Below are 23,032 nucleotides of genomic sequence, written 5' to 3' on the forward strand. Positions count from 1 at the left end.
TTTAACATTAACCTTGACTTCCGAGAAGTAGATGTCAAACAGGAGTGGGAGGAGAGGTACTCCACTGGTGACAGTTCTCTTGATGGAGGTGATCTCACCAGTCCTGACTTCTTCAGCCCTGTCTGTGAGCTAGCTGGCAATCCAGGGAGTTATGTAAGGGTTTTACACCTAGCTCAAAGAGCTTATCAGCAATGCCTGGGTGGGGTATTGTGACAAATGCCTTAGCTAGTTGAAGATATGAAGTAATTTACCTTTGTCCATTTCCTTGGTGATCCTACAAAGAAGTCTACCAGGTTAAGTAGGCATGACCTTCCCTTATTAAAGACAAGTAGGGATGGGTCCAATGGCTGTATTATGGCTGGCAATGTCCTTGTTTATCATTTAGATGATAATTCATTCCATGGCTTTGCAGATTATGCTTGTTAGACTGATGGGTCTTTAGTTCCCGTGGGTCAGTTGATGATCCATCCTTGTGTAGGGGAATGACTGTTGCAGTCCTCCATTCACTTGAACATAACTTGTTTCAAGGCTGTAGTTGAAGAATACCTTGCGTAGTCCTGATAGGTCATGTTTTAGACTGTTCAAGAACCAACTGGGGATGCTATCAGGACCCATGGAGGCATTGTTCTTGGCTTTAGTGAGTGCTGCTACCACCTGGTCCCTACTGATGGCTGGAGGAAATGTGTTGGAGGGGATTTCTTGTGGTGGGGCTGGGGGGGAGAGTGGGTCGGATGAAGTTTTGAGTTAAATTCATCAGCCAGTAGATTTGCTATGTCATTCTGATCAGTGTAGGTGGTACCATTCACCACCAGTTCAGCACACTGTTGTGTGTTACCTCTAAGGTACTGGACATAGCTGAAAAATGTCTTCTCATTAACCTTAGCCTGTGAGGTTATCCTGATCTCATAGTGGCCTTATTGAACTTAATTAGACCTCTTAGTTACTTGTTTATTTGTATAAGAGAGCACTTGTCTTTAAGAGACTTGCTTTTCCTGATTTTGGCTATGACTTTTCTTCTTTTATTATATTCTGTGTTTGTGTGGATTCCACCAGTGGGGTTTGTTTTGGGTTTATTTTGGTAGGTATGGCAGCCTCTATGCAGCCATTCACATGTTTGTTTAGTGACTCTGTGAATAATTCTGCATAGGCAGCTGTGGTCTTGGGGTTGGGGGAACCCTTGAATTTTCACAAACTGTCACTTAATGGGATGGAGTTTGCCTTTGAATAGTACCTAACTATTGCTGGTTTTGCTTGATTTTCCTGGGCTGATTTTAATTTCAAATGAGACAGCTTTGTGATCCGACCTTAGTAGTGTGGAAATGACATGGGGCACACTGTCCCATGTTGCTGAGTTCCAGATGCAGCATGCTTGATCCTCTGGTTGGAGTGTGCACTACCTGTTCCAGGGTGTTTGTGTTAATAAAGCCCAGGAAACATTGTGCCTGTGAGTTTGAGGCAGTGTACATTTCCCGGTCTATTGAGAGGTAGTTCAAGTCACCCATGAATAGTGTTTGGTTGGATGGGAATCACCTCTGGTAGATTTAGGCAAGAATTGTGAGACTAAAGGGCATACATTGTGACCTGTAGCTAGCCATGGTATGGTGAGGAACCTTACCTATGGTGACTTGCACATGGATGAGCTCCATGGTATCATCCTTTTTAACCAACATAGAGGTATATTTGTTGCTAACATAAATCAAAACACCTCCAATTTTGGTCCCAGTCCATGCTGTTGTGGGTTTAAATGTGTGGAAGGCACTGTAGCCTTGCACGTCTGGAGTAGTTTCTATGGCTTTAAAACAAGTCTCGATCATGGCACAGATGTCTACATTCCCCAGAGTGAGGACTGCTTGAAGGCTGTGTTTTTTTTTTTTGTATTGGCTCTGAGCTTTGAGCAGTAACATCTTAAGGTTGATTGTAGCTTTTTTCACTATGTTTGTAGTTTTGCCTTTTTAGCATTGCCTAATATAGTCTCTAAGGGAGTGTATAAAATTTTAGCCAATACCCAAAAGCCGGGGGGGGGGGGGCAGGTGCAACCTATCCTTGGCAAAGCAACATGGTCTTCTCACCATGTTCTCCAGTGTTGACAGATACTGGATCCCCCTGAAATGACACCAGAAACAAAGCCAATTATTAAAACCAATCATTTTATGCTAATACTGTGGCATCATCCTTGGTGAAGGTAGAATGTTGCTCAATGCATGGCTCATACCTATCTGTGACATATATTCTGAGAAATCCAATATGTCTCTTTTCATATAGTCCATTGTGGTATGTCTCAGGTCATTTACACCCACATGGACTATGATTGAATTATATTGGTACTTGGGGTGCAGTAACTCGAGTGCATGCATAATATTGTGGAGCCTGGCTCCAGATACAAAAATAAATATATTTCAAGGCTGTTCAAACAGGACAACGCACTTGAGCTGATCCATATTCAAAGCACCATAGGTAAAATCCAATACCACTTCCTTGCAAGCTTTAAGTCCCCCTCTATGACCCAGGAAACTTGTACCATGCATTTAAACTTATTAGAAACACTAACCATCCAACCCAATACCATATTTATGGGTGACTTTAATTACCCCACTATTAACTGGGAATCCTAAATGATACCAAATGTACATGCACAGAGATTCCTGGATTTTGTAAACACAAACTCCCTGAACCAGATAGTCAATACACCAACCAGGGGTGCAACCATACTGGATCTGGTCCTCGCTAATATGGGAGACTGCTACATACCCCCTACTATAATGCCTTCCCTGGTAAGGTCAGACCACAAAATAGTCTCCTTTGAAGTAAAAATAAAACCTGGACCCCAGCTAAACCTGGAATATTCAGGAACTATTCTAAGGCTAACCTCCTGCTATTAAGTGAGAACCTGGCAAAATGTCAAGCCCCCATAAACCCAGAGAACACTTCTGCCTATGCAGAACTGTTCACAGAAACCCTGTACAAGCATGTTAATAGCTGCATAGAGGCAGCTGTACCCACCAGGAAGAAGTACAGAACTAACTCAAAAAACAAGCCATCCTGGTGGAATCACAAAATCAATCAACTGTAAAACAGGAGGAAGAAAATCATGGCAAAAATTAGGAGGTGCAGCACCCAGCAGGATAAAAGCACTCTCATCAAACTAAACAAACAACTCAGAGGACAATTAAAGTCTACCAAAACCAAATTTGAGGTAAGTTTGGCCTACCAGGCCAAGGACAACCACAAAGCATTCTTTAGCTATGTCCACAACCTCAAAGGCAATACACACTTGTGTGCAGAGCTCATTGCAAATGGAGCTACCTATACTTATCAGAAGATATAGCAAACCTCCTGGCTGATAAATTCAGCTTCAACTTTACCCCTCTGTCCCCCTCAATCTTCCCTCAAGAAATATCATCAACTATAACTTCTCCTACTATCACTAGGGAACAGGTCCTTAATGCTCTCTCTAAGACCAAGAACACTGCATCAATGGGCCCAGACAACATCCCGGGATGCCGTCTAAATAGCATGAAACATGACCTATCAGGGCTTCTGGAATTACTATTTAACTGTAGCCTCCAATCAGGCTTCATGCCTCATTAATAGAGAAAGGCAACAATCATCCCTCTGCACAAAGGTGGGCCATGTACACACCCTGGAAACTACAGACCCATAAGTCTCACTAGTCTTCTATGTAAAGCCATGGAAAGAATTATCATGGAGATGATCAAGAGAGATATAGAATACCTCCAGACACTGGACCTAGCCCAGTTTGGTTTCATCAAGGGCAGATCGTACCTAGTCAACCTGCTGGACTTCTTCGAGAAGGTCATCAAAGCAATGGATGAGGGCAAAGTCATTCACATTGCCTACCTTGACCTGGCCAAGGCATTTGACACAATCCCGCAGTCAGTTATTGTTGACAAACTCAAGAGGTTAGGTACAAACCCATATGTCACCCGGAGTGTAGCCAACTGGCTTGCAGACATGACCCAGGAAGTTAGGAGTCCACCTCTACAAAGAGGCCAGTCACAAGTAGAGTCCCTCAGGGATCAGTCCTTGGACCGCTCCTTTTTGGCATTTACTTCTCAGATGTCAAGGCCAATGTCAGTGGACTCTGGCTGACTAAATTTGCAGATGATTGCAAATTATGATCTGTCATTGAATCTTACACTGAAACAAATGTTCTCCAGGAGGGGCTGACACAGACAAACAACTGGTGTCAGAGCCATGGAATAAAACTAAATGCCAAGAAATGCATAATAATATCCTTTGGGAAGTCATCCATCCCTGGCAACTATCCTATAGAAAACACACCCCTTAGAGCTGTCCCAGTAGTCAGGGACTTAGGGACACACATAGATAGTAATCTAGCCTTTGCTCATCATGTGTCTACAGTGGTGAGGAAATCATTCTATGTTGTGCAACTTATAAACAAAGGTATGACATCTAAGTCCAAGGAAGTCATTGTTACACTGTATTCGGCATTCATCGGACCTATCACTGAGTACAATGCCCTCTTTGGTATGTACCAAGCCAGGCATATCCAACAATTGGAATGTCCATAGAGGTTCCTCACTAAAATAATACAGGCCGTATGTAATATGTCCTATGCAGACTGCCTCAAAGCCCTATCCCTGTATTCTGTCTCCTACAGGCTTTTGAGGGGAGATCTATGCTTGGCATACAGGGCATTGTCAGATCCCACTCTGATGAACCTCCTGCATAGCCACAAAACAAACAGCACCAGATGTAAGTGTTCTAAAGGCTTAAACCTTGCCTGTGATATAAATAGGACCTACAGGAGAGATAGGTATGTATACCAGAGACCTACAGGAGAGATAGGTATGTATACCAGAGACTACCCAATCTATGGAACAGGCTCCCCATCCATGTGAAGCAGAGTTCCTCCCTATCCCAATTCAAATACAACTTGGACAATTGGATGGGAAACTGGAAATTCATCCCTGGTTTGGCACCTATGTCTCTAATGGACAGGGGTAACCTGCAAATGGTTCATCTCCCAGGCACATGCTTACACTTATCAAGGGTATCAGAACTTGTCAGAGATTTGGGATGCATGGCTTTGCTTAAAAAGGGCCTTGTGGTCGTTAGCCTAATAAACACCTATGAACATATGATAGACAGGTAACCGTTATCTTCTCCTTGTCCAGCCTGGTGTGTTGCACAGTGGAGTCATCAGTGACAAGAATATTAAATAAACTGTATGCTTGCCTTATGGGCTTTGCACTTGGGGGACCATTACGTGTAGGCTTATGTGAGATGTTTGGTATTGCTTTTGGTGTGTGGTAAGTGATTCCTGAGGAACAGTATTGCCATTAGGTGCCTTTGGAGATCTTTGAAATTTGAGAAGGTTTCTTTTAAGTGTCTCATCATAAGACAATGTGTGTGTGTGTAGTGAACTGCATGTGTGAAGGATGTAGTGTGGGTATTTCGGACAACCTTGTTTTTATGCAAAAGTTTTGTCTCCAAGGAAGTTGTGTATTTACATCTCTCACATAATGTGTTATTTTCTTTAATGATGTACTGGTCGTCTGAGAACATGAGACAATTGCTACATTGCCTTGTGATGCCAAAATCTACCAAGCTGGCCACAGTGACATTTGGAAATTGCATATCCATGTTTTCTGGTCTTATAATAGGGTTGGCTGTTTAGGATTTAGCATTGGGTTTTAACAGGCATCTCCTGTATTAGTTTCTGGGGTTAAGGGCAGGATGTTATATAATGCTAGGATATGGTAATGGTATTCAATACACAATCTAGTTGCTCTGAGCTTATTTCTGTACAATTCCTCACTGTTTACAGTTTTTGGATCTAATCCTAACTTTATAGGAAAATTGAAATTGTGAAATATATTGTAGTGCAGCGGTCCCCAACCACAAGGCCGCAAATCGGTACCAGGCTGTGGATCATTTGGTACAGGGCTGCACAGAAAGAATAAAAAACTTTTTATGTTGGTTGCCCGACTGTTCAGAAGAAAGTGTATGTGTATATTTATGTCTATAAGTGTGTTTGTTTCTGTCTGTTCTGTATGTGTGAGTAAATGTGTGCATGAAAGCAGAATGTATGTATATGTGGAAGCAGAAGAGAATGTGTATGTGTGTATGAGAGAGAGTGAACAGTGAGACTGATCGAGACATTATTTACACTCACTAAGCAGCACTTTTTGCTGTTTAGTGAGGAAAAATAAAAATAATGAAACTGAAAAAAGTGTCTGTGTGTGTGTGTGTGTGTGTGTGTGTGTGTGTGTGTGTGTGTGTGTGTGTGTGTGTGTGTGTGTGTGTGTGTGAGAGAGAGAGGGAGATAGAAGGAAACAGAGAGTGAAGAGTGAGAGTGATCCCTGGCAGCAGCAGCATCAGTTAAGAGGTTTGTGTACCTCTTGACTATACCTCTCAAGTTCAACCTCTCCGCACAGGAAATCTGGACAGAGACACAAATAACACAGTACAAATGACAAAAAGTAAAGATAGATTTTAAATATTGCTCTTATAAACATAGAAAGTTGCTAGAACAACAGGGTTTCCATTAGCATGTATTATCTAAATGATATGAAGTCTGAAACTCAAATGCCTGTCATTATTTAATTACTTCAATCCCCAGTCATTTACCAGAAAACTACACATTTTATGAGGATGGGACCAAACATATGAGACAAAAACGTGTACGTTCTGCAAAAATTTGGACAGTTGAAAGGTATGCTCCATTGACTCTCAGCTCAAGATATCTGGATAAACCTAAAATAAACAGGGAGCAAAGGCTCAAAATAGGAACATATTTTACTTGACTATTAGGATTTGTGTCAGCATGCATTTTCTGAAATCGAGGTGTGCGTGAGAGAGTGAGCGAGAGTGACAGTAAAGAGGTTTACATACCTCTGGGCCTTTCAGCTGAAGAAATATGGATAAAGCCTAAAATAAAGAGGGAACAAAGGCTGAAAAATAGGAACACATTTTAATTACTGCTCATAAAATTACAAACTTTCTTAAATAAAAGCATTTGTGTTAATATGAATTTTCTGAAGAAAATAATAGTCTGAAACTCAAATGTATGCCATTATTTAGTAACTTCAGTCTCCAGTGACTGGCAACAAACCTAATGTTTTAAAAGTAAGGGACCAAAAATAAAGTAAATGTCTGGATATTTTTAAGTGTTATATTTTGGATATAAAATGGTTCCTCCAGCACCATTAACATATACTACAGCAAGTTTGAAACATTAGACAGAGGAACTATTTTACATCAAAAATATTTAAAAAAATAATATAGTACTTATAAAATAAATAAATACAGCACAACAATTTTACAGAGAGTCCATTCTCTAATCACAATAATGCCCTCCAGGATGTGTGTTAATGTGTAGTTAATACCTTTCCATGGGTGTAGGTCACTGATATACAGGTCAGCTTAACAAATTATTGGTCCTCAAAGTGTGATTCAAGAGGGGACAGATATCGCAAAACATGCACATGTAACATTCACTGCCAAGCCTGAGCATCTAGCTTTGATGCAAATAAATGGAGAAATACCTCAGATCAGGAGTGGCTACTTCCTCATAGCTGTTGTTCTAGACTTAAGTATGTTGCCATTATTGTTGGTATGAGCTTAGTGGATGCATGAATATGAATAGTAGGGCACCTACTGTGATGTGTGCCTTCCAACTGAGGAGACGACTCTTACAGGGAATAAGACTGCTGGAGTCATATGACTGTTTCTCTGACTAAGGACAAGTGCAAAATGGAAACTGAATGGAAATAGCTCTTTGTGGAAGTTAATAGTAAGCTCAATATTTAGAATTTCAAGTGGACTACATATAATGTGTTCCTGATAATTATGTCTTCTGTTAATAATATTTTCAGTGAAACTCAACTCTCTCTTCTAGGGTACTTGAAAATTATGTACAATTTTTGTGTGTATAAATGACCTCACTTAATTCATTGCAGTCCTCTCAAAGGAGACTTTAATTTCAAAAGCCTGGATTAAGTATCAGCTGTTGACACTCTGAGCATCCAACAGAGATGTTTTCAACTTCTTTTATAACACCTAGCATTTTAAATCCATTCAGGACTTTAGTTTTGGTTTTATCCATCCCTAGTTGGCCCTACAAAACATGGCTATGAGCCATTTTTATAAGTTTGTCTAAATGGCTTAGGTACCAGAAGCTGCCAGTCTATTATCTTTCACTACCTACCACATATAAGAGTTTATTTTCCAGTTTATAATAGGAGTAAGGAGGTGGGGTTCTTTCAGGAGCATCCTATCCCACTATTTTAGAAATGTTCTCTCACACATAGTTTAAAGTCCCTCTTTGGAAGCTTAATCAGTTTACCTGAAGGTGAGACAGACTGGCACCTCCCTCTTTTGACAGATCCTGAGAAGCAAGAGAGTCTGACATCCTTCCCATAGATGGCAGCATGCCAATCTTCCCTGAAAAAAGGTAATTCACTCAATAGTCTGAGGTGTTTTCCTCACCTTCCTCTTTTTCTGTAGCTGCATGTCTCTTCTGTGGTACTTCACTATTATCTCTTTTCCTCACAATTTGTTTCAAGATGGCATTTTTTACTGTTTTCCCTGCCTCAAAGCCTCACATTTCCCTTATGAGTCTTTATTTCCATATTCACTTCACTCTTTGGGCTTGATTCTACCTTGGGGTCCTGGGAAATGGTCCTTTCTCTTGACAAATGCCACTGGTGAGATCAGATCACAAACTAATCTCGCTGGAGGTGTGAGATCAGATCAAACTATTCGTCTTGGGAGGTCCTCATCCCACCCCTGATGTCCTACAGACATCTCCAGCGCCCAAGTGAGAACACAGCTGTTTAATCAACACAGACCCTGGAAATTACCGCCCACTCATCAGCTTAAATGTTAACCCATACATCACAAGATGGGTTGCAAACTGAAGTGGTGTCCTCTGACACAGATATCCTTCAGAAGGGTCTCACAGAAACGGATAACTGGTGCCAAGCCTAAAGTTAAATGCCAAAAGTTACCCCTAGCTACCAAATAGCTCATCTAGATCATCATCAGACCAATGATTGGTATCTGACCCGACACTTGCAGCAGGAGGAGGCAAAAAGTTCCTCACCAAAAGGAAAAAGGGTCACAAAAATCTGTATAGATTCATCACCAAAAGACTCCTATGCTGTGGAACAAAATCCGGTACATGTGAGGCAGAGCAACCAATGGATGGGCAAAATAATGGGTATAGTTCCCCATACTAAAGGTTGATGCCCCTTCCCTTGCTGGTCATCCGTGTAGTACAAGGCTGGAAATTCCTCTTTGTAGAAACATTAATTCACTCTTTAGTTTGACCTGGACGCTATAGTAACTCCAGGAATTATTGTTCCCTTTTTCTCCTTTGTCTCTAGACTAGGTGGAGTATGTTCACCTTGAGGACTGTTACCTTGGGTTGACATCATCTGTACATTGGGGTTCATACACGCCTCCTTGCTGTTGGCCTCTTCCCACTGCTGCCAATGACATCTGAAATATGGCACATTCTTAACAGCTACATCATGATTAGCATTGGTGGTATAGTGGTGAGCATAGCTGCCTTCCAAGCAGTTGACCTAGGTTCGATTCCTGGCCAATGCAAGAAATCTGTACATTAGGGGGTTGACAGGATGGCTTAATGGTTAAGGTGTTTGCCTTATAAATACAAGGTGCAGAGTTTGAGTCTCACAAGGGATAATTGGCTAGGCTTAAAATGGCTCACAAGGGCAGTTAGCCTAGTTCTAATCTAATCTAATCTATGAACAGAATAGCACCATGGCTACTGGGAGCAGGCCTTTCCCGAATTGGGTGTATACCTCCATCTTAGCAACCAGGTACCATTTTCCCTGTGTTTTTATATCACTTATATTGTCTTTAGAGAGTGGCTTTCCTTCTATAAATATACTGAGATTTTACTTGAATTATTATGCATCCAGAGTCAAGTAAATCCTGTAGTTCCTGTCCTTTTACTGTAATTATGCATTTCACTAATTTTGTGGTGACACTTGAAAGAAAACTGATTCAAGATGATGGGTTGTCACATAGTCAAACTCTCTAGCCTCTTCACCCCAACCTTCCTTCCTGATGGTCTGAAGGGGAGTTTTTGCTTCACAGCACTTTTACCACATTTAAGATGGAGTGTGGATGATGTGGTTCCTCCTCTCTTTATTTATGGGTTATCAGTAATTTTATTAGCTGTTTCTTTATACACATTCTCGTAATACAAAAAGTTCACAACTAGTGATACAAATACTTCAGTATCCTGTTTGTCTGCCTGACACACCCACTTCTTACCTCTTTTGAAATGGTAGATTACTAAGATTTCCATCATTTACCCCCTTCAGAATCAAACTAAAACTGAACAATATATTTCAAATCAAATAACTGTGCTGCAACTGGCTTTCCTCTAAGAAAAGCTCCATTCATGGTACCTTAGGGCCTGAGTTTCCAAGGTGACTTCAGCACTTGGTAGTGGAATTTTCTTTATTTTTCAGAGTAAATACAGCTACACCCTGAAATGGGAATGTGTATGTAAGTAAGGAGGGGCTTGTCCAGGATATGCACTGTAATGATTTTTGTCTAACTGCTGCTGTCTCCTCCTTCCTGTATGACTATCATTTCAAAGGTGACTAGACAGGATACCAAATCCTCTGCACTACTGAGTTGTTTCATCAGGGGCATAGCTTTTGACTGTGCTATGGATTCAACACCTGTCTCCATCCCTTTGCAGTAGCAATTATCTGGAGAAGCTGCTTGACTGTAGTCATTGTAGCCCTCAGGACAGGGACTCTCTGGACAACACACTGGTGACTATTACAGGAAGCATAGTGTCTCTCAGCTGTTTTGCACGGAGAACTTACTGGCAGTGGAAGATAACAATAGCAGCTGTCTGCTGCATGTACCAAATGTGATATTTCGAACAATGAGCACACCTAACCTCATCCAAAAGATGCATTTTTTTATTGGCAGAAAGTAAAATAGGCTAAATTCTTCCCAGGAGAATAAGCAGTGGAAAATAAGATGAAATAAACTTGCAGCTGAACTGAAAGACCAGTCCATTAGCTGTATTTCAAGTCGTATCTTAAAGCAAATGCTCAAGATTGCTTGCACAATTTGATAGCCTCTCTGAATTACACTTTTATAAACAGAATCATAAAAAAGCAATGAATCTTCAATGCAATAAGGTCTATCTTCCTCTAACCCACAAGCACAGATTCTGGGAAACAATCCATACTGTTGCAACATAAGATTAAAGTCTCTCATGAAGTTAGCTCTCCAACACAATACAGGTAATCTTTGGTTCCCCCACTACTAGGAATTTGCCTGATGAATACAAACTTATAAATAGACTCCTGCCTTGGAGCCAATTACCCCATTCTTGAACAGTCTGCCTCTTCACCACAAATACATTTATAGATACATAGTCCAGACTCCTCTGGACTTCCAACAACTTCTGCCATCTTTAGCCTATATTCCCCTTAAATAGGGAAGATAGCCAAAACTAACAAAAGAAAAAACAGTTACAAAACAAAGAAATAGAGCTGGCCACAAATCCAACAAATTAGTTTATTAAAAACAAACCTTAAGCACTTTTGTCAAGACTATATCATAGATTTCTTCAGAAATAAACACAACACCAATCAATTTGTCTTAAATACACTCCAAGGAATCATCACATGTTATGCACGTAATTAATCCAATAAAAATAGCCACCCAACCATTCCACCACAGCAAAAAATATATACCTACATGCAAATATACAAATTCAAGATATGAATATGTTTCTTACAATAAATAATGAAAATGCATCCAAATCAAATTTTAGTCGCACTTCATACGACCAGAGTTTCAAAATATTCCTGATCAAAACACTCTCATTCAAGCCTGGGGGGTTATATGCATTAAGCCTAATTTGCCACCTCAATTCCTTACTATCAAGTAAGTCCTTCCATGGTCCCCCCTCTAGGGTTTTTCCTTATGGTGTCAATACCCATAAACCTAAATTTATGCTCAGGGTATTTAATTATATGTTTATCAAGGAAGTTGTTTGCATTCTGTTTCTTGATTTTCAACAAATGTTCATATATACATTCCTAGAATCTCCTTTGGGTTTTACCCACATAAAACACAGGCATTTTGGCATACAGCTAAATATATGATACCAATGGAACTGCAGTCACAATAAAATAGTGTTTTTGTCAGCACCTTCTTGACAGTAACCTCCTTCTCAACCAAAATGTGCTTACACTGGTTGCAAAACCCACATCTATACATACCTGCTTTTTTTGCAGGTAAATGGTGGCATCACATGGTATCCGCTTTCCAGATATTGTTTGATGGTTTTTCCTTTTCTGTATACCACCTGTGGAATGGAGTCCAGGATCTCAGCATACCCTTCAAAATAAAAAAAGATATTTCATTTTTTTTTCAGAATCTCATAAATCTGGGCATGATTGACACTGAAAGTAATAACAAATGAGTGTGTAAAGTCCCTTTCCTCAATTGGTTTAATTTTAACCATAACCAAATCATTGTTTTCATCTGTTCTAAGTAGTGGTTTAAAATTGCCCTCCTGTCCTTTTTTTGTCAACCTCATTTTTAATTTTTTGAAATAATGTAATGGGATAACCACGGGGCTTAAACATATCAACTAAAACTTGAGCTTCTAACTGGTAAGTTTCATCCTCTGTTACCATCCGAGTAAGACATACATATTGCCCCTTGATAATAGCTTTTTTCTGATACTCCGGGTGGTTACTATTAAAATGGAGAATGCTGTTGCAGTAAGTCGGTTTCCTATAGATATTACTTATCAGTCTACCATTACAAACATCCTACAATGCTTCTATATCCAAATAATTTATCTGTGTCATATTGAAAGAAGAAATAAACCTTAGAAAAGAAGTTGTGCTTTTCAAATATGCAATTAAAGATACAAAATCTGATTGTTTCCAAATGATAAAAACATCATCCAAAAATCATGCATACATTCCCCAAAGAGGTGGGTTAAATACCCGAAAAAACAAACTTTTTCTCCCATTGCAGCATAATTATATGGGCTATATCTGGACTTCCCAGCAACTTCTGCCATCCTTAACCTATATTCCCCTTAAACAGGGAAGATAGCCACTCAGATACATTCTTACCTAGAAACTCTGACATGCTGGCTTAAAGGTACCAAGGAAAAAACAACTGGAGAAGAGCAAACCAATCCACACTTTAATGGTAAAACAAATGAAGTACAAACAAATTAGTTAACCTAGGTTTCGTCCCCAACCTTCAGGACTTCATCAGAGCAATAAAACTTGCCCAAGCATTCCTTTAATAACCCACCCAATTAACCAGTTAGACACTATAACACTTGAATCTGAAACCTTAAAGCAACACAACTCGTTTAAATAAATACAACCACAAATATAAATAAAACAAACCCATTTAAAATTTTTAATAAAACTCATTCATTTAAAACACCAATAAATTAAAATAATGAAGTAGTAACTTATACTACTTCCTACCTAATATGTGCTTTAATTTTAGTATGGGAGCAATGCTAATGCTATTGTTTATGCCAGGAAAATTTGGGGCATCTAGCCTTAATTGCCATTTCAACTCACAAATATCTAAATGCACATCCAGTGTCTTACCCTGGATGTCATATTTAATTTGCTGAATGACACAAAATTTAAAATTGTGCTCTGAAAATTCACCAATTTGTCTAGCAAGGGCATTAGTCAATCTAAGATGCCTAATATCCAATATATGCTTATTCATTTGCTCCCTAAAATGTCTGGAAGTTTTTCCTATATAAAACACAGGACATGCTTCACATTTGGCTAAATAAACCACATTTTGAGTGTGGCAGTTGTAGTGCCCCTGAATAGGAATAAAATGATCGTGAACCCTAATATGTTGCCCTGTTTCCATAATATGCTTACAAGTACTACATCTCCCACACTTGAAATTACCTAACACTCTACTAGTACTTGGTGGCTTACCATGCAACCCCCTCTCAAGGATTTCCTTAAAAGATCTGTCTTTCTGAAACACAAATCTAGGAGCAACCCCCTTCTTTTCATCTACATTCTTGTCTAACTTTAAAATACCCCAATTTTTCCAAATCATCTTTATGAACCATTCAGCATCTTGATTAAAGGTAATGACAAAAAATAGTCCTTCACTTTTCTTCTCTGGACCAATTTTCTCTACACTGGTTCCTGATCTTCCCACAACACTTTCGGGCACTCCCATCAAAATAGTCTTGTAAGTGCCATTACCTCTTTTATGGATAATTTCTTCTCTAACATCTATTCACAAGGCCTCGGGGTACCCCTTCTTTTGAACATCTTCATCATAAATTCCAATTCACTAATGAACTCCTGGTCATTGTTAACCATTCTGGCAGCCCTCACCATTTGACCCTTAACAACAGATCTTTTTTTATGGTGGGGGTGCCAGCTACTATAGTCCAAATAAGAATTGGAAAAAGTAGCTTTCCTATAGATCCCAGATCTCAAACATTTCAACTCTTTGTTTATCACTAAATTAACGTCCAAGTATAATATATTGTCAGCACTGTATTCATAAGTAAATTTTAGGAACCCAACAGTATTATTAATATATTCCAAAAAACCCTTAAGTTGTTCACTATTTCCTTCCCACACAATAAATATATCATCCAAAAAATGTGTGTATTGCTTGATCTACTTTTTAAAGGCACTTGGGAATACATATTCCTGCTCCCAGAAGGACATTATATAATTGGCATAAATGGGGGCACACGCGGCCCCATAGCCACTCCAGTTACCTGTTTATAAAAATGTCCTTCAAAGTACAAGAAATTGTTGCACAATACTGCCATTAAAGTAACAAATACATTAACCTGGTCTTGATCGTATAGGCCAGTCTTGTTTAAGTGGCATTCTAGCCAGCTAGACCCACCTCATGAGGAATAACAGAAAATAAGTTGCATACATCAAACGTAAGCAATATAATAATTTCCGTTACAGTAATCATATTTAATTTTTTCAAAAAATTCCATGAATCCTTGGTGATGTATGCAAAAATAACCATTCCTTTTTGTAAATGGTGGTCTAAATACTGACTTATGAAACAAGTTTTACTCCACTTCCCATCCACTATAGGCCTGAATTTTACATAATCCAGGCCTTTAATTTGGGAATTCCAAAGATGTTACTAATCTCTGGATTTTCTACTAAAAAAACTCCTGTTGTCCACCACGGCAGTAAAACTTGATAATAAAATCGAAACTTTAATAAAAAAGAATAAAACAAAAAACAAGCAGTCAGGGGCGACCCGTGCTATTGGACTGCCGGACTGCAGCCCCCCCAGCTATAAAATTAGAAAGAAAGCTAAATAAAATGAAATAAAACGCAAAAAAAAAAAAAAACCGATCGCAAATAGCAGACTTTCACGCATGCGCACTAGCATTTCCGATATCCAGACTGCTGCTGAGACAGTCTGGAGCATGCGCAGACTGTCTGAGCAGCAGTCCGGATAATGAAGCATCCAAGTGCAGAGATCCCAGAAGTCTATGCAGTTGTAACTGCATAGACTGTCACAGGAAAGGGATCGGACTGCAACGTCAACAGAGAAGGACATCTCGTGGGCATAACGAAGCTATGGAAGGATGTATTCAGTGCTGCTCCAACGAACGAAGCTGTGGAAGGATTTACCTGTCCCAGGTATAGTGAGTGTGTGTGTGTGTGTGTGTGTGTGTGTGTGTGTGTGTGTGTGTGTGTGTATAAAATGCCCCAGGTGCTACATGGTGGTGGGCAGCGAATAAGGCTTGAACCCTACACCTTGGGCCCAGGTAGCAAGAGCCTGAATTCCCTACCCACCACCATCTGTAAAAATGTTGCAGATTTTCCCCTCATACTTGTTCTATTCCTCATAAAATCTGTGGTTTCTGTATTTTTGTGTCCTTGCAAAGCCAGTAATGCATTGGTGCAGTGGTAGCATTGTTGCCTGACAGCTATATGTTCTCTGGTTTGATTCTTGGCTGGGGTGCCTTACCTTCTGTGTGGAGTCTGTATGCCCTCCCTGTTTTTGTATCCTCCCATCTTACAAAGACATGTGTCTGTCTGGAGTGTTTCTCCCTGGGCCTCTGCTAAAAATTAGCTTTTGTTCCAAGTCAAACTTTCCTGGTTAACATGTTAAAAATGGCACACATTTGAATATCAGACTTCATATTCTTCAGAAAGTGCATGGTAACACAAAAGCTTTTATCCTAGCAATTTTCTAAGTGTATAAGATTGATATTTGAAATTTGTCCTTATTTTTGGGACTGTATTCCCCCATTATTGGCTTCATCCAGGTTTTGTGCTAAGGTTGAGAGCTATGGTAAGAAGTGAATTCACTGAATATGTTTGGGGACTATATTCCCCCATTACTGGCTTTGTCTGGGAGTTTTTTGCTAAGACGTTGAGAGCTATGGTGAGAACTGAATTCACTGAATGTTTGGGGGCTGTATTCACCCATTATTGGCTTTGTTCAGGTGTTTTGTGCTAAGAGGTTGACAGCTGTGCTATGGTGAGAACTAAATTCACTAAATGGTAGCCATTTAAGTTTCCGACTTCCTCTTTCACAACACAGCTGATTTGGCATAGTGGTATGTTGCTCTGACTCTTTTGCAAAGGGTCCTGGGTTTAAGGCTCGGCAGTGAAATGTATGGTGGTAACACAGCATTTTATTCTAGCAACTTTCCAACATTATACAAGCAATGTTTAAAATGTGTCCCTGGTTTTTGGGCTTTTGTCCCCCCCCCCCCCACAATAAACTTTGGCTTTTTCCAGATTTCTTTGTGCTGCAAAGTTCAAAGATACAACTGACTGAGTAGATTTTACAAGGAGCTGAGAGCTGCAGGGGAGCAAAAGTTTAGTGCTGATTATGCTGAGCCTGCTTGCATTGTTAATAGCACAACAGGTAGTATACTTGCTTTTGATGCAGAAGGCTGTGGGTTCTACTCCCACAGTAGATAGATGCATTTCTGATACTGTACTGTGTTGCAAAAGGGGTGGATGCGAAGATACCTAGTAACTATGAACCTGTTATCAGTTTGCCATCCATTCCCTATTGCGATATTGCTAGCTTATCATTTTTTTAGTGGAAGATAGGCAATTTATTCCTCAAGGGTAATGGGCACTTTATTTGTAGATGAAACAATGAAATACAAAGTTGTTTGCTAGCAACAACCTCTTGATTAGTTACAGATAGATCTCTTTAATGTGGAATTATTTAGATGACTTTTACTTCACAGATTGTGCGTATGTACTGATACTGGTGGACTGTAGAAGTTTGAGTAGACTTATGATGGAAATGTTCTGAATTAGGCAGTTTTGCCATTACTGCTGCATGCATTTTGTTTCTTTGCTTACTGGAAAAATTTCAAAACAATAAATTTTAAAACACCCTCTAAAACTGTACTGTATTGTACAAGGAATATAATTTAATACAATCAGGAATATAGTTTAATACAATAAGGAAGGTGTATGAAAGAGCATGTGTATGTTTCGTGTGCAAGGGGCCTGTGATTTGAAAATGGCTCAAACCCAAATTTAATCTGCCACTGGCAAAATGTAATTTCTTTGAATGTGGGTTTTAATGCTGTTTCAGTGATTGTGAGTTTTCAAGGGCAGAGAAGTTTTACTATTAAGTCTGTTCTCATTGTGAGACTGCATTGCTTTGTTTAGCAGATATGATATCTATTAGTGTTTGCACTGTAAAATGCAAAATAAAACTTTTAAATGAAGTCCAAATCATCGCAGAAGTAAAGCAGTATGCACATTAGTGTTTATGGTAAATGGGGTGAAATAGCCAAGTAATGGTTCATTGGAATGGCTGTAGGGGGGAAAGTTCCATTCGACCATGATATTGTGAGGGGGGAAGGGCAGCAAACTCAAAGACAGCCCCGGCTGAACTATACCTCTCAACTGTCCAGATTTTTGCAGAATGAATAGATTTTTGCTTCTTATTTTTCGTTTGTTCCTCATAAAATTTGTGGTTTTCTGTCAAATCATTTAGGAATGAAGTCACTAAATAATGACAGACACTGAGTTTCTGACTTCATAACCTTCAGAAAAATTCATGCTAAAGCAAGACCTGTTATTCGATCAACTGTCTCATTTTATACAAGAGCAATTTTTAGTACTGTTTATATGTTCCCCCCATATATTTGGCTTGTCCAGATTTCCTGCATTAACAGGTTGAGAGGTACATGCAAATAAATTGCTTTATAGAATTAGGCATATCCAAACCTCTCAATTGTCCCTGATTTTGGCTCAAAATGTTGCTCTTCCCCTAATAATCCCTCCGCAAAATGGCAATTTTGGAAGAAAACATGGAGGGTTTACAATTAATAAATAACTGTAATAATCAGTTATAGATTACTTTTATTTCAGAAATGCATGTTGATTCTTTTATTTTGTCAGCTGCTCAAGTTAGCAGTACTAATATTAAAAAGTGTCCCTTCTTTGACAGGTTCCCAGCTGTATTGTGTGGCTATTTTATATTTTTGAATCACATTTTTGGTCCATTTTTCATAAAATTGTGGTTTTTTTTGGCAAATTAGTGGTAAATCATTAAAGATTGAAGTTAGAAAATAATGACAGATATTTCAGTTTCAGATTTCATACCCTTTAGAAAATTCATATTAATGCAAGACCTACTATTCTATTATCTTTCTAAGTTTATAAGAGCAATATTTAAAACTTGTCCTTATTTTTGGGCCTTTGTCCCACTTCTATGTATGGCTTTGTGGCTTTGTCCAGATTTATTGCTCTGAGGTTGAGAGGTATGACAAATGTGTCAGGGCCATCACAGTCAGCCAAAGACATTTCAAATTGTGACATACTTGTTGCACCCCGCTCCCCTATGTAGTGACTCTGGATGTGTCCAAGCAAGGCAAGGAACAGTTATGCAGTGTAAATGTGCAGACTATCCCCCCATCCAAGGTAGACACAAGTACTGCAATGGCTTTTCATCTGTCCTTGATTTTGCAGAATGTTCTGGTTTCTGTCATATTTTTATACTGTTGATTTATGCTTATTATTATTCAGAAAGTGCCTGTTGCTCTGTGTTTAAGTAGCAATGCTTTAATGACCATCTGGTTAGCTTGTCTGAGATTGTAAGATGCAAGTACGTTTTAATAAGCATACTGTTAAAGAATTGCCAACATTGAAAGCCTTTCTGTTGTTGCCATGCAAAGAATATTTACATAACTAGATAACATATAAGCCTTCGTTATTGAAATGCATATGACAGTATTTGTAATAAAGGACAGGATTACATTATTTTAAGAGCTCATTACAGGCTTTACCTGCAAACTAAACAGAATGCCAATCTATCATGTGCAGTCCATATCCTGTGCAGTAATCCTTTAAGCAATGTATGTTGAGCTTGTTTCCTGTTTGCTTTTCATTTTTTACTTTGATCATGTTTTCCCCATGAAACAAGTAGATAGTTGTTGTCAGGCAGCAGGTCTTTTTTGGATAAGAAACATTTTTACAAGTGGGGGTATCACAGAGATTGCTACTTTCAGCATTTTACTTGGTACTTTAATAAAGCTGAATATAAATTATAATTAGAACTGGAGTACAAGGAGAAGTGGTTTGAGTTGAGTGCTGCTTGTTATTCTTATACTTGATTTTGACTAGCATTCCAGTAATGTATTTAAAAAGTAATTTATTTTTCATGCCTCACAACCTTTTTGTTTCCATCTAGATATTAAGTAAGCTGTCATGCAGCAAATGGATTGAAATATGTTTTTTCTTCTACACTTCATTTTGTCTTGATTGGACTCTCATAATGATGGTTTGGAACCCAGGGCAGAGTATTTAATTTAAGTTACAGTTTTTGTGGTTTTCAGCATAGCTCCTCCCCTTTCTAGTTGGCCACACCCATTCCCATTGACCCCACCAATTCAGCTGTCTCCTGCAGCCACCCTTTGATTTGAAGTCACCAGCCACTAGTCCTCAGTCTTCCGATAAGCACTTTTGGCAAATATGCCTTCCTCAGATCGTAAAAAAGGACTGTTCAGCTTTTGTATTTATAAGGCATCACAGCCATTCATCTGTGACATGCCCTTGTTGCAAACCAAAAGGAGGCCAGCTAGCAAAGAGGTATAATTTCCATTATAATTAAAGGCGCAGTACTATATGGGCTGCTAAGGCATTATTGGGATCTTTCTATTTAAGGGATATCAAACAGAAAGATCCCAATAATGCCTTAGCAGCCCATATAGTACAGTATCCTTCTCATCACTTTGTATTTAAGGCCTTAGAGGCAGTCTGTCAGACCACAAGAGGAGGTGATGTCCATAATCACACAGAGTTAAGGGAAACATGCTGGATAATTATTTAAGAGCGAACAGATTACCAGGCTGGAATACCATTGTGCCATTAAAACCTGCACTTAGGAATAGAAGGAATACGATCAGCAAGCTTATTTGAATGTTGCTTCATTCATATAATGTATTCACATACATAGCTACTAGTTTTCTCATATACAATCTCATAGTAAAAAGAAGTACTGCGCCTTTAATTATAATGAAGGAAATTATACCACTTTGCTAGCTGGCCTCCTTTTGGTTTGCAACAAGGGCATGTCACAGATGAATGGCTGTGATGCCTTATAAATACAAAAGCTGAACAGTCCTTTTTTACGATCTGAGGAAGGCATATTTGCTGAAAGCGCTTATCGGAAGACTGAGGACTGCTTGTTTTATGTTTTATTCTTTTTTATTAAAGTTTTAATTTTATTATCAAGTTTTACTGCCGTGGTGGACAACAGGACTTTTTTAGTAGTGTTTGCCTTTTCTTTTCCTCGTTGTTGTCCTTCACAGTGTAAGAAAGTTTTTTACCTAATCTCTGGATTTTGGTTTCTCAAAAAAAATTATATTCACTTTCAGTTATTTGTCCCTGAAATAATAAATCATCTATCAAGAGATCCAGCTTCAAATATGCAATGTTAATTTCATTAATACTACTTTCCTCATAGGTGTCATCCACTAACATTCCCAACATAGCATTTATGTAGTCATTCTTGTCCATGACCACAGCGCCATTACCTTTATCAGGCTTCATTATTCGTATCCCTTTATTGTTAGCTCATTCACTTAATAGTTTGTGTTCCTCAACAGACATGTTACTAAAATCACTTCCCATTCTCTTTCTAAAGTGCTCCCTTATATCTAACTCACATGCCCTTTCAAATAAAGTAGTCATGTGGTTAGCTGGAGGGTTAAATTTACTAGGCTTACTCAACACATTGTGTTCGTAATTCGTGCTTGTGTCAGAAAACCACATTATATTCATCTTACGAGCAAACATTTTAAGGTCAATCAACATCTCAGATAATGTTCCTTTCCTACATGGCACAAATGTGAATCCCTTAGATAGCAAATTAGCATGCTCCGTAGTTAACTTAATTTTGGAATAGTTATATACTTTGTAATTCCCATAACTATTAGTAATAAACTCAGGATTACTTAATACTTTAAAATTGCACATTTCCTGCACACCTTCATTAAATTGGTTAGAAAACAATCATTCATCATTGTTAACAAAAAATTCAGGGAAAAACTCAGGCACTGGTCCATCAACAATTTCATTACCCAAAGAAACACGTTGCACATGAATAACACAATTGCCCTGTTGAAGTTCCGTGTCCATGACTGTTCCCATACACCCACAGACATTTTGATTAAAAGTCTCATTATGCACAGTTTCATTACTACACCAACGATCACCCCCAATCCCTTTTGAACTGTTTATCGGGTATACACTCATTTCCATTAAACTGTCGTCTAAGGAATTAATGCCTTCTTGCTTATGCCCCAGTCCATCCATGCAAGCATAATCAACATTAATGCCCGGTAAACCTTCAAAACACCAATGCTCCAAAATACCATCAGCACCAAGTGCCGCACTTTCTTTTGCAGAAACTTCATTGTTTAAACTACAATTAAATTCAAAGTTGGCTGATGGCAAATATAAGCATGCATTGACATCCTGCATTGGTTTAACTACTGTACATACATTTCCCCTCAAAAACATGCCCTCAGTAATGTCAGTTATGTTCTTGGCTGAATTGCTCTCGACATTGTCATTACTGGCCATGCCAGCTTTGTTGCAAAATAAATAACTGTTGGATTCAAACACTCAAATGATGACCAGATAAAACACTTACTTGAAAAATACTGTCATGGGGCGCATTTATCTCTGTTTGGATGGATATTCATTGAACGCCTTCTGTGGGTAATTACAATTCTTGGGACAAGCACCCTACTGAACATATTATCTTTCTTCTTCCCTTCTCAAATTGTAACTTTCCTGCCCTTTGTTGCGTAGCCTCTCCGAACATCTGGGCCCCTCCTCTAAAGGGATTCCCGCCTGCCGAGGGTGATTGAAATCTCCTTGCTGTGACATCATTTCCTCATCTCCTCTGCTTCGCCATTGGTCAGGACCTTTTGGTTACCATGGTAACCCCGATTGCCTTTAGATAGTGGGTAAACCCTATCAGACAAATTTTTCTCAGTGTCCCTTCTTATTTTATTCAACTTTCTCTCAAAAATAATCCGACAACTTTTGTCCACATTAACTAATGCATTATTGTAGTTGGTGTAATATTGCTCAAACAACAAATCCTTCAAAATGCAGTCATTGTCCTGTTCAAGTTCGACCATATATTGCTCAATTTTCTGACCGTTGGGTTTTACCATTATCTCCATCAACACAATACCTGTATCGTCAAACAATTTATGCACGTCTTTAAGCATATCTGGGTTATTATCAACACCATTTGGATACCGCCATACTCGTAACCCCCTTGGAACTAAACCCAGTTCAATATTCCTAAGGAGGTATTCATTTTCTAACTGGATTTTCTTCATATTAAACAATTTAGCCTCAAAAGATTTTAACCACTCGGTAAGGGACATTACAAGAGGTTCTTTACCTTTTTCTTGAGAGTTAGTGTTAGTATGGAAACTAAATCTATTACATTTCCATTGTTCTGT

General features: G+C 38.9%; 1 protein-coding gene and 1 non-coding gene across 5 annotated transcripts in view; both read left to right on the forward strand.

Moving 5' to 3' along the window:
* The window catches only part of TRAF3IP2 (TRAF3 interacting protein 2), a 765,530-nt gene that overhangs the window by 56,379 nt on the left and 686,119 nt on the right, over nucleotides 1-23,032 (forward strand). The window lies entirely within an intron of this gene.
* On the forward strand, nucleotides 9,529-9,600 carry TRNAG-UCC. The gene has a single exon. It is a non-coding gene; the product is annotated as a tRNA-Gly (tRNA).

The sequence above is a fragment of the Protopterus annectens genome, chromosome 2.part1 (genome assembly GCF_019279795.1).
Source record: "Protopterus annectens isolate FY-2018-M chromosome 2.part1, PAN1.0, whole genome shotgun sequence".
Taxonomy (NCBI): Eukaryota; Metazoa; Chordata; order Ceratodontiformes; family Protopteridae; genus Protopterus; species Protopterus annectens.